Here is a 10784-nt window from a genome sequence, read left to right as displayed (position 1 = left end):
TGGAGATGTGGCTCAGTGGTTTAGCTTGTCTGGGTTCAATCCCTGGTGAAAAATAAACACACACAAACAAACAAACAGACAACAACAACAACAACAGCAAAAACTAATAGGGGACCAAGAATAAGCAAATGCAAAGTTCATCTCTCATGGATATCCAGCCCTGGGGCAGGGGTGCAGACAGATAGAAAATAGTGAAAGTCAACCATGGTCATATGAGGTATTTTTACTTTTGATCAGAGTCACTGATGCAGTGAAAGTGTTGGGTTGGAGAAGCAGGGCAGGAGGGAAGCTTCTTCAACTGAATCATGGGGGTTGGCTTCTCAAGGAAGATAAGGTTTAATTTCTTAACCGAGGACAGAAGTCAGAGAGAAATGACAGCTGGAGGGAGATGAGGGTTCATTTTTAGATGGAGAAGCAAAACCCTAAGGAGAGGAAAGGGTTGCACAGCTTTTTGAGAGAGGAGAGGGCTCATGATGTGCTTGGAGAGGTAGAGGCAATAGCAAGATGGATCAGAGAATTCCAGGGCAGAGCGAGGGGATTCTAAGGTGATGGGGAACAAAGTAGGACATCAAGCAAGAGGGCATCAAAAACTCCATGTTGCTCACATCATAACTTACCACACAGATTTTTAAACTTTTTTAAATTTCTGAGTTCCCTGGTGAGAATGGACAGCTTAATTCTCACCCATTTCTGAAAGAACCACTAGTTCTTTTGGGAAACAGGCATGGTTCTTAGCATGACAGTTAGCTGCCAACTGAAGTCCCCTGCTTCATCCAAAGTTTCTTCATGGCAGTTTTCACCTCTGTGTTCCTCAGTGTGTAGATCAAGGGATTCAGAATGGGGGTGATGATTGAATCGGACATGACCATTGCCTCGTCTATGGGGTAAATAGCCACAGGCCTCATATACAAGAAAATACATGACATGAAGGATAACATGACCACCGTGAGGTGGGAGCCACCGGTGGAGAGGGCTTTGTGTCTCCCTTCAGAGCTGTAAGACTTCAGGGAGCAGAGGATGGCTACGTAGGAGGCAATTAGGGTGAGGAAAATGGTCATGCACATCATCCCACTGTTGAGGTTGACTAAGAGACCCAGAGTCCAAGTGTCCATGCAGGCAATTGTCAGTAAGTGAAACAAGTCACACATAAAGTGATCAATTACATTGGAGCCACAGAAGGGGTATTCTGTACATGAAGAGAAGCTGTATTCGCCCACTCCCACCATCAGGCAGTGCACTCGAGGACTCATGATGCTGCTGTAGTGCAGGGGCTTGCAGATGGCCATTTAGGGGTCACAGGCCATCACGGTGAGCAGGATGATCCCCACACCACCAAAGAAATGCTCTGCAAAGAGCTGGGTCATGCAGCCCTCCAGGGAGATGGCAGTGCTCTCAGAGAGGGAGCCCACAATTTGGGGGCAATGATGGAAGAGTAGGTGATATCCAGAAAGGACAGGAAGGTGAGAAAAAAGTACATAGGCCACCTCAGAATCTGACTTATAATCATGGTCTCCAAAATGAGTAGATTTCTCAGCACTGTGATCACATACATGATTAGGAATACAGCAGAAAATATTTTCCTTGGTTCCTGGTTCTCGGTAAGATCCAAAAGGATGAATTCTGTCACATTGTTCTGCTTTCCCATCTACCTGGTGTGTGTATGAGCTTTTCTTGAAAGCTAGGGCACCTACAAAAAAGCAATATATGGTTTATAGTTCATGATTAGTTGACTTCCTAGTTGATTTCTAGGACTCCAGGAACTTGTCTATTTATTACTAATTTGTTCGTCATCCACGAATTTGACTTTTAGGAAAATGTGTTAAATATAGAATTTATAGATGCATACTTTATTAGTGAAAGTTCACTTTGTGTATTTTCTGTGTTCAAATTATTCTTCCATGTTTAATTGGTTTTTCTTCCTCTTTCTTCTAACTTAAAGATTCTTATTAATAGTAGCCTACATTTCTGACCACCTACCTCATTCCAAGCAGTAGAATAATGATATGATTAGCTTTATCTTTCAGATGAAGACACTAACTCCAACAAAGTTTAGGAAACTTAGCCAAGGTTGCATAGCTAGTGAACAGTTCAGTCAAAATGTGGACTGCATGTTCTAACTCCAGACTCAGTATGCTCCAACATCAGTACGCTTTCTCTGTTAGAGATGGAGCTATTATCCTGTTTTTTCTTTAAAACAACCTAGTGAAATGAATTATTCTTCTTGTGCTCTTTTTCAAAGGCATATTGTTATGGTTCACATATGAGGTGTTGCCCAAAAGGTGAAATGTTTGGTCCTGAGAGTTTTGATCTAATCAGCACATTAATTCCATGATAGGGATTAACTGAGTAGTAACTAGTGGTAACTGTAGGCAGGTAGGGTGTGACTGGAGGAGACAGTGGTTCCTGAGGTCATGCCTTATAGTTTCTATTTTTTCTATGGTCTACAATGTTTCTCTCTCTCTCTCTCTGTTTTCTGGTGGCCATGTCCTAAGCCACTTTCTTCTGCCAAGTTCTTCTGCCATGATGTTCTACCTCACTTTGGGCTCCAGAGAATGGAGTCAGCCATCTATGGACTGAGACTTGCTGAAACCATTAGCCCCCAAATAATCTTTTCCTCCTCTAATTTTTCTTATCATATCTTTTAGTCACAGCAGCAAAAAAAAAAAAAAAAGATTAAAACAAATATAGTACTGCAAATATACTAAAAATGGTGATTATATAATGCCCAACTAACATATTGTTTAATGATGAAAATTTAACCCAAGTTTTTTCTTTAAGTTTCTCTGTCCACTAAATGCAGCAAAATATTCCTGAACATAATTATGACAACTAAACAATTAGCTTGCAGGATGATTTCCTTCCTGGGCACTGTGCCAGGTATGACAAGTGTATTACCTCATGTAAACTGGATCATAACACACGAGTAGGAACCGTTTTCCTCCCATGGGAAAGAAACCCAGAAACCTTGGAAACTATGTTATAATTTTATAACTAGTGCTTTGTGGAGTCAGTGTTTTTTTTCACATAACTCAAATTTTTACCTATTATATTCCATTATCAGAGAAGAGGAATTCACATTATGTGGTACTTCAAGAGGATTGCTATGACAACCAAGATGAAGCTGCAGTGGAAACACGGCTTGACTTGTCAGGTATTTTTGTAGGAACTCTAAAATGAAATATAGATTACATTGTGCCATGAATGAGGATGTGCTGAGTAATCTACCTCAGCTCCATCCCTTACACAAAGCCCAGAGCATTCACAGGGGGCTTGAAGGCCCTGCATTACAAAAGCCTCTCCCTCTTGCCCCAAAACTAAGGCCTTTATTGCAAAAACCTTTGTGAGTTCAAGGAGCACTAGTTCAAGAGTCAGTAAATGGAAAGTGGATCATATTCTAGGCTGCCTTCTTAGTGTAGTCTGTCACATGGCCACCCTGCTGGCTTCCCCAAGCCTTGTTTTCCTCATCTGCAGTATAGGGATGGCCCAGTGAGGAGTAGCAGCAGTAGGGTCTCTGTTCTCCTCAAACAAAAACACTCAGTATTTTTTTTTTAACAGTTATTGCTTAGGCCTCTGGGTAAGATTTCCTTAGGGGGTGGTTCATTCATGTTCACATCATATAAAGGTCAATGCTCTGCATGGGAGTGGTTCCCTGTCTCCTTCTGGAATTTTCCCCCTTAAGAGGATGGGGCCCCTAACTCCACCCTATTCTGTCCATCACAGAAGAAGCTCCTCCCAGTACTTGCACACTTTAACCTGCATATTGTAAATAAAGGAGAGTTGGGAGATCCATTTGTTGTAAAGAAAAACCACCAGCATCCCCCTCGGGCAGTCAACACTTTCCTCCTCCATGCAGGATGCAGCAGAGAAGACTCCAACAAGTTTATACAGCAGTGCAATTAATACACCATAGCTATCATACTTGTATTGCCTCCTAATAATTAAGGGCAATGTGCAAAGGACTTTTTCTCACTTAATTATCATAGTCTTATGAAATGTGTATCTTTATTGACTGAATTTCACAAGCAGCAACCGAAGATGAGAGAAACTGTAACCGCATCACACTTACCAGAGTCTGGTTGCTATTTCTTTGGTAAGCAGGTCCAGTGAAACCATTAACTTGCTATATTGTCCTTTAGCATGTGTATTTCTAGACATGCCTGAGCTCAAATCAAAACAATAAACAGTACCTTGGACTCTTAGCTATCTCACAGTGCATCAGTGAGGAGCTGTTCTTTGAAAAGTTGTTCTGGTGAGGACAGGGATAATTATAATTAATGCTTTTCCTTTCACCAGTCCACTTCCCTCGCTTTGCCTAAGCACTGACATCAACAGCAAGCATTTTAAAAACTTGCTGTACATGGCCTATTTCCTTAGCTATGAGGAAGAATTTGTGAATTTAAAACAATGCTACTGTTATTATCTCTGTCACCCCACTGCCACCAACACTAGCAGCCATTGTTGTAGACATAGACATGACTAAATGAGGAAGCTATGTTTTGACACATAGGGAAATATTAAAAAAATATTTCAAAATTAAAACCATCAATCTAACTTAGTACTTAATATTATACATGTTTAAATTTTAAGGGAAACAATGCATTTTTTTTTTTTTTGGTCAAAAATTAGAGGCCAAAGGTATGGAAGGAGGGAGAGAAATTACTTTGTGGGCCTGTGTAAAGGAAAGAGAGAGATGGAAAGAAATGGAAAGAGAGCAGGAGAAAAAGATATGTAAGCAAAGGGGGAGAAAAAGAGGGTATGTGTGAAAGGAGGGAGAAAGAGAAAAGAAAGGTTAAAGTAAAATTGAAAAAAATGCAGAAAATGTCTCTTAGTAACCATTTTCATGTATGTATTACCTTTCTTCCTGCCTGTGAGAAATTTTAGAAATCATACACTTTATTTTTCAATTTTTATTTTATTTTCTCTCTTAGAGGGGGTTTCATTAAAAAGGATAATAGATAAAGAAAACATTGTATCAGTACATAATGGAGTCTTAGCCACAAAGAAGAATGAAATTAAGTCATTTGCTGGTAAATGAATGGAACTGGAGAGCAACATGCCAAGGGAAATAAGCCAGACTCAGAAGTTAAGAGAAGAATATTTTCTCTCATGTATGGAAGCTACAGAGAAATGAAGAAAAGAAAAATAAAGAGAAGCTCTTGAAAGTAGAAGGGAGAACTGGGCAGTAGACAAAGTGGGATCAAGGGGGAAGGAGGAGGGTGAGAAAGGAGAGGAACTGCAGAATGAAATTGACCAAACTGCTAGATACATGTATACATATGTCACCCTTCCACTTATAGGCACTGCTATAATGCATTGATCAAAATATAAATAGCGAAAAAAATCAGTAAATTAAAGATGGGGGGTCAGGGAAAGGAGGTGGGAAAGTACAGGGAAAGTACTTGATATTAAAATAACAAATCATGTTACATGCATTTATAAATATGTCAAAATTGCTACAGTTATGCATAATTATAATACACTAATAAGAAAAAGAAAGTCATCTGATCTAACACAAGTTTAAGCACCAGTATAAACTGAAGTCCTTCAAGTTCCTTTTCCAAAGATTTAGTAACATTTATAGATAAAGCAAACAAGTGTTGAGTATGAATGACTGACATACTTTAGAATAACAGGAATATATGTACCTAAATGAAATTAATACAAAATCAATTCAATTAATCATGCTTTTCAGGTAATCTTTATGCTACAATTGTATACAATGACTAAACCTACCTATTAAATACTTAGGTGAATAAGATGATTGTTAGAGTGTAGGTTTTATAGATGTTTGAAAGTGGAGACTGTAAAATTCTGAGGTCATCTGTGATCATATCACATCCACGTTTCATTCACATGAAGTAAACTTCTTCAAAGAATCCAAGAAACAGGTGAAATTATTTCAGCTTGATTCTTCTAAATGTAAAGGAAAGATACCTAGGGAACAGGGGGGAAATCATCTATCAATTCAATCTTGGTCAAATTCATAGAGCTAGGATATTTTTATTGCTTTCCAAGAAAGGTTTAAAGCAGAAGTTTTACAACTCTCTGAGCCTAATAAGGAAATAACCTTCCTGGTCACCAAGGGATTTGCCTTCTCTCCAATTAAGGAACAACTGCTAAAGTGTTAGCTAAGTAGAGCCTTCACTAATGCATTTTATCTTCACTTTCAAATTTCTGTGGTATATTTTCAAATGAAAGCAGAATGTCTTCATTCATCCTTCTTAGGAGGCACATCAGAGTATGCACTCTGCTTTGAGTGCAAGACCTGGGCTGTAAGAGCATGCAGTGGCCATTGAGGAGTGATGACACAGCACCATTTGTCACTCGGGTTGCACCCCTTGAGACTGGTTCTACCTGAAGGAGGTGCAGATCTCTAAGCCAAGCCTTACCCACCTAGTTTTCTAATAGGGTATTCTCCTGGGCAGGAGTGTACCTGGGGTCAAACCAACAGGCCTCTCCACAGGCCAAAATCTATACCTCAGTGTTAACCCTTTGTTCATTAGCTCCTTCGCTGTGATCTGAACCTCAATTACATGATGACCACAATCTTAAAGTGACTAGAATATATGAACTGGAAGGGACCTGAGTCAAATATCATGTCTATAGTCCATTTCTCACTCAGGAGGCATACTTGAGCCCAAAAAGTTACCATTGTGATCAAAACATTTTTGTCCAGGTTAAAAATTATTTAAATCATTTTCAGTTAGTTAAGAATGTCACTTGCAAATAATATTTTACCATTTTCAAATGTTTATTCCTTCCAGTCATAAATTTGCCTAATGAAGTTATTGACTTGACATTTACTTTAAATTAAATTAAAATCCAGATGTCCCATCATCAGTGTCTGGTTGTGATGTACCCAGTTTGCTCCTCAACTTACTGATCTACAACCCAATGTACCCCAAATCTGCTGCTGACTATGATAAAACCAGTAACTATTCTATTTTCATAAATTAGTTCTTTCTCAGGAGTTTTCCTTAAATTAGCTGACCCACACCCACTGCCCAAAAACCTAAGGAATAAAGCCCATGAACCTTAACAAAAGCATAGTCTTATATGTCTTCTTATTCTTGATCCCCATTTCAGTGGTTGGTATCTCTGCTACCCCTGGACTTGCTTTCCATCTTCTATGGACACTGCTAACCTCTCTGGGACCTGTGAATAATAATTTTCTTTTGTTGCATTAGTCTTGTTGCCAATTTCTGACTGTTTTTCCTCTGACACACACAAGCACACCCCAATCTGACTTTTTCCTGCTCAGGACCCTCTTAAATAGTGGCTACTATGGCAGTAAAAATCTGGACATAAGTGGGACCAGAGCCTGAAGGATATCTGACAGTATGAATTTCTGACAGTGCACAGTCAGAAACCTAGCCATTACGGGATCTTTCAGGATAAAGAAGTTCCCATGAAGGGTGTGCAGTAAATAGTCACAAGCATATCCCTTGGGGGTGCACCTGGAGGGCTGTGGCCCTTCTCATGATAGAGTTGAAGACAAAGAAATCATGACCATAGAAGCCAACAGCCCTTCACTCCACCAGATTTCATTCACATTGACTCCTGTATGCTCAACATCTATAAGTCTATCAAGAACAGGATGATCATCTCAATTTTCAGAACCTAAATCTTTCAGAGTGTGCACAGTCTTCTCTATGGACTTCTTTTTTAATTAATCACATTTCATGATCACTGGAGCCACTTAGACAAGACATAGTATTACCTATTCATGATGGGGGAAAATAAGGAGTAATACACAAATATTTATTTACTTCTTGAAATCTCCAGTCAAGCAACTAGAGTGCCATATCATCTAAGAGTCTACCATTAGATGGCTTCTCATTTTTTTTAAATTAGTCGATGTATTATCAATTGTTTATCTTTTCCAAAATGTAAATAGGATAATGGAGAAAGACTTTTCACTGGGAACAAAACCATCAGTTTGCTTTGCCCTTCGACAAGAGGAAGAAAGGATGGGAACCTGCAAAGCTGGTGATCAGTTGAGAGTTAAGTGGAAAGACAGTCATCCAGAAATGATAGCACAAAAGATGACTTTAACACTGTGGCCTAAGGTCATCCCTGCATTTTGTTATCTCAGAACCATGTAACATATCAATGTAACATTGTGGAAAGAACACAGGCACTGTCCTAAAGACATGGTAATCAATTATTCTCATATGACCTGTTTTCCTACACATGTAAAATGAGATATAAAACTAAATCATAATCCTGTTGCAAAATTTTAGAGTTAAAAGCTTGAATAGGAGAAAAAACTTGCAAACCATATACCTGATTAGGATTTAATGCCAAACATAAAAGGAATGCCTACAACCTAATAGTAAATCAATAAGTACCAAAGAAACAACATTTTAGAAATCCATAAACAACTTGATTAAAAAATGGGCAAAGAAATTGAATAGATATTACTCCAAGGAAAACATAAGTAGCCATGTTCAATATGAATAATCATCAGGGAAATGCAAATCAAACCAATGTGATATCACTTCATACAAGTTAAAATGTCTATTGTCTATGGAAAGAAGAAGAAAAATATGAATAAGACAAAGATGAAAACAAAGAGAAGGAAAGGAAGAAGAGAAAGAAAAAAGGAAAGAAAACATGTTGAGCCCTTGTGAATTGTTTTTGGGCATGCAAATTGGAATAGTCATTATGGAAAAAATATGGAGTTTTCACAAAAATTAAAAAAAAATATTCCAGTAGCTCCACTTATGGGAAATTACCCATGATATTGAAATCAGTTTCAATGAGTCTTACTCTCAATAGCCAAGAACTTCAATGGAACTGAATGCCCATTGGATGAATGGAAAAGGAAAATGTGGTATGGATACATATAATGGAATGTTGTTCATCCATTCAAAGGACATCCTGTCATGCTACAACATGGATGAATATTGAGTCGGTTATAAAAGCACAAATGCTTCACAGTCCTACTTATATGAATTGTCTAAAGTAGCAAAAATCATTGAAACAGAAGGTAGTCGGGGGAATGCCGGGGGTTAGGGTAAGAGAGAATTGGGAAATGCTATTCAATAGGTACAAAGTTTCAGTTGTTCAGTATGAAAATGCTCTAAAAATCAGTTGTGCATGATTAAGTTTATAGTTATCAGTAACACACTCTTCAATAAAAATTTTGTTACAAGTGTGGTTTTCATCTTATGGTTTGCATATTAAGTGCTGCCCAAAGAGTTATGTATTAAAGGGTTTTTTTCCCCCAAATGCAGCAGTTTTCTGAAATAGACATTTGGGGAAGTGATTGGATCATGAGGACTCTGATCTCATCTGCAGATTAACATACTGAGGGATTCATAGTTGATGGAATTATTGGGAGGTGGTGGAATATGTAGGGGATGGGCCACAGTTGAAGGAAGTAGGTCACTGATGTGTGGCCTAGAAAGGCACATCATGCACTGGCCCCTCCCCACACCCCACTGTCTGTTTCCAAGCTGCCACAGGTGAGCTACTTTCCTCCATCCTCAGGCATGCCCATCTGCCGTGATGTTCTGCCTCACCTCAGGTTCAGAGCAATGAGGTTAGTCAACCATGGGCTGAAACTTCTGAAACCATAAGCTAGAATGATTATTTCCTCTTTCAAGTTGTGTGTCAGGTGTTTTGGTGACAGTGATGAAAAGCTGTCAAGCTCATCTAACATTGTGCATTGAAAGAAAGGGAGAGTTCAAAGGTTTGTAAAGCACATTCCAAAGAACCTGGCTCATGGGAGTATTGAATGCAATTTTGTTCATCCCCTTGGTTAAGTATCCACATGAGATCACATTTCTTAATGGAATGTGTAGGTTTATCCTGTGTTATTCCAAACAGAGTCGTATGCTTCTTAATATATATTGTTTATTTTTTCCCTTTGGAATTATTTCCTTATAAAGTAGATGTCTTGGATGACCATTGCATCCTTGAGGAGTTCTGTATCATAAGCAAAAAGAGAGACTTGATTCCTTAAGTAAATTCATGAACTAGAAACCTTTTATCCTGAGATTGTCAAAATTACTTATGTGGCCTCCTGGTGTCCTGTCATTTACAGATTTGCTGTTTTGTGTGTGTGTGTGTGTGTGTGTGTGTGTGTGTGTATCTCAGTTGTAATTATTTTAGCACCTTCCTCATTGGGTTCTTGGCACTTCAGTCAGACCCATATTCATTAATATTTTTTGTTAAACTTACTTATGTTTTGGATTGAATAAAGTTTTCTAATTATTCTCCAAAGCTGACACTTGCCCTTGATTGTATATCAACCTCCCTAGCAGGAAGTGACACTCATCATGATAAGAAATATTTGATTCCATTCATTTTGTATTATTAAATATTTATAATAAATTTATTTATAAATGTAAATGTTTTACAAATATTTATATAAATAAAATATTTACATTAATTATTATATATTTATATTTATTTCATATACATATGCTTATATTTATTATTTATTTTTATTGACAAATAAAAATTTTATTTACTTATTATGAACAACATGCTGTTTTGAAATATGATCATATTGGGAATTGACAACATTGAATTAAATGATTAGGGTATGTGTTACCTCATATTCTTATTTCTGTTGCATCTAATTTTCAGCAACAATTGCAACTATCATCAGCTTTGAATTGTTCAATTGTTGCTTATAATATTCTTCAGGATTTATAATTTCTAAAAATAAGTGGAACTGCTCTAAAATTAATCAGTACAGCTATTCTTAAGCCTGCAGTTACCCAGCAGTGGGAGTGCCATTAGTCAATCTTCAACAGATTCAAAAGAGGTTG

The 10784-nt window shown here is 37.9% G+C and overlaps 1 pseudogene; it reads right to left on the bottom strand.

Moving 5' to 3' along the window:
• Positions 1-743: 743 nt before the first annotated feature.
• On the bottom strand, positions 744-1645 carry LOC124959362 (olfactory receptor 4C6-like; annotated as a pseudogene).
• Positions 1646-10784: the final 9139 nt, after the last annotated feature.

The sequence above is a fragment of the Sciurus carolinensis genome, chromosome 11 (genome assembly GCF_902686445.1).
Source record: "Sciurus carolinensis chromosome 11, mSciCar1.2, whole genome shotgun sequence".
In the NCBI taxonomy this organism is placed as follows: domain Eukaryota; kingdom Metazoa; phylum Chordata; class Mammalia; order Rodentia; family Sciuridae; genus Sciurus; species Sciurus carolinensis.
The sequence above is the reverse complement of the archived record's forward strand: the minus strand, read 5'-3'. Positions and strand labels throughout refer to the sequence as shown.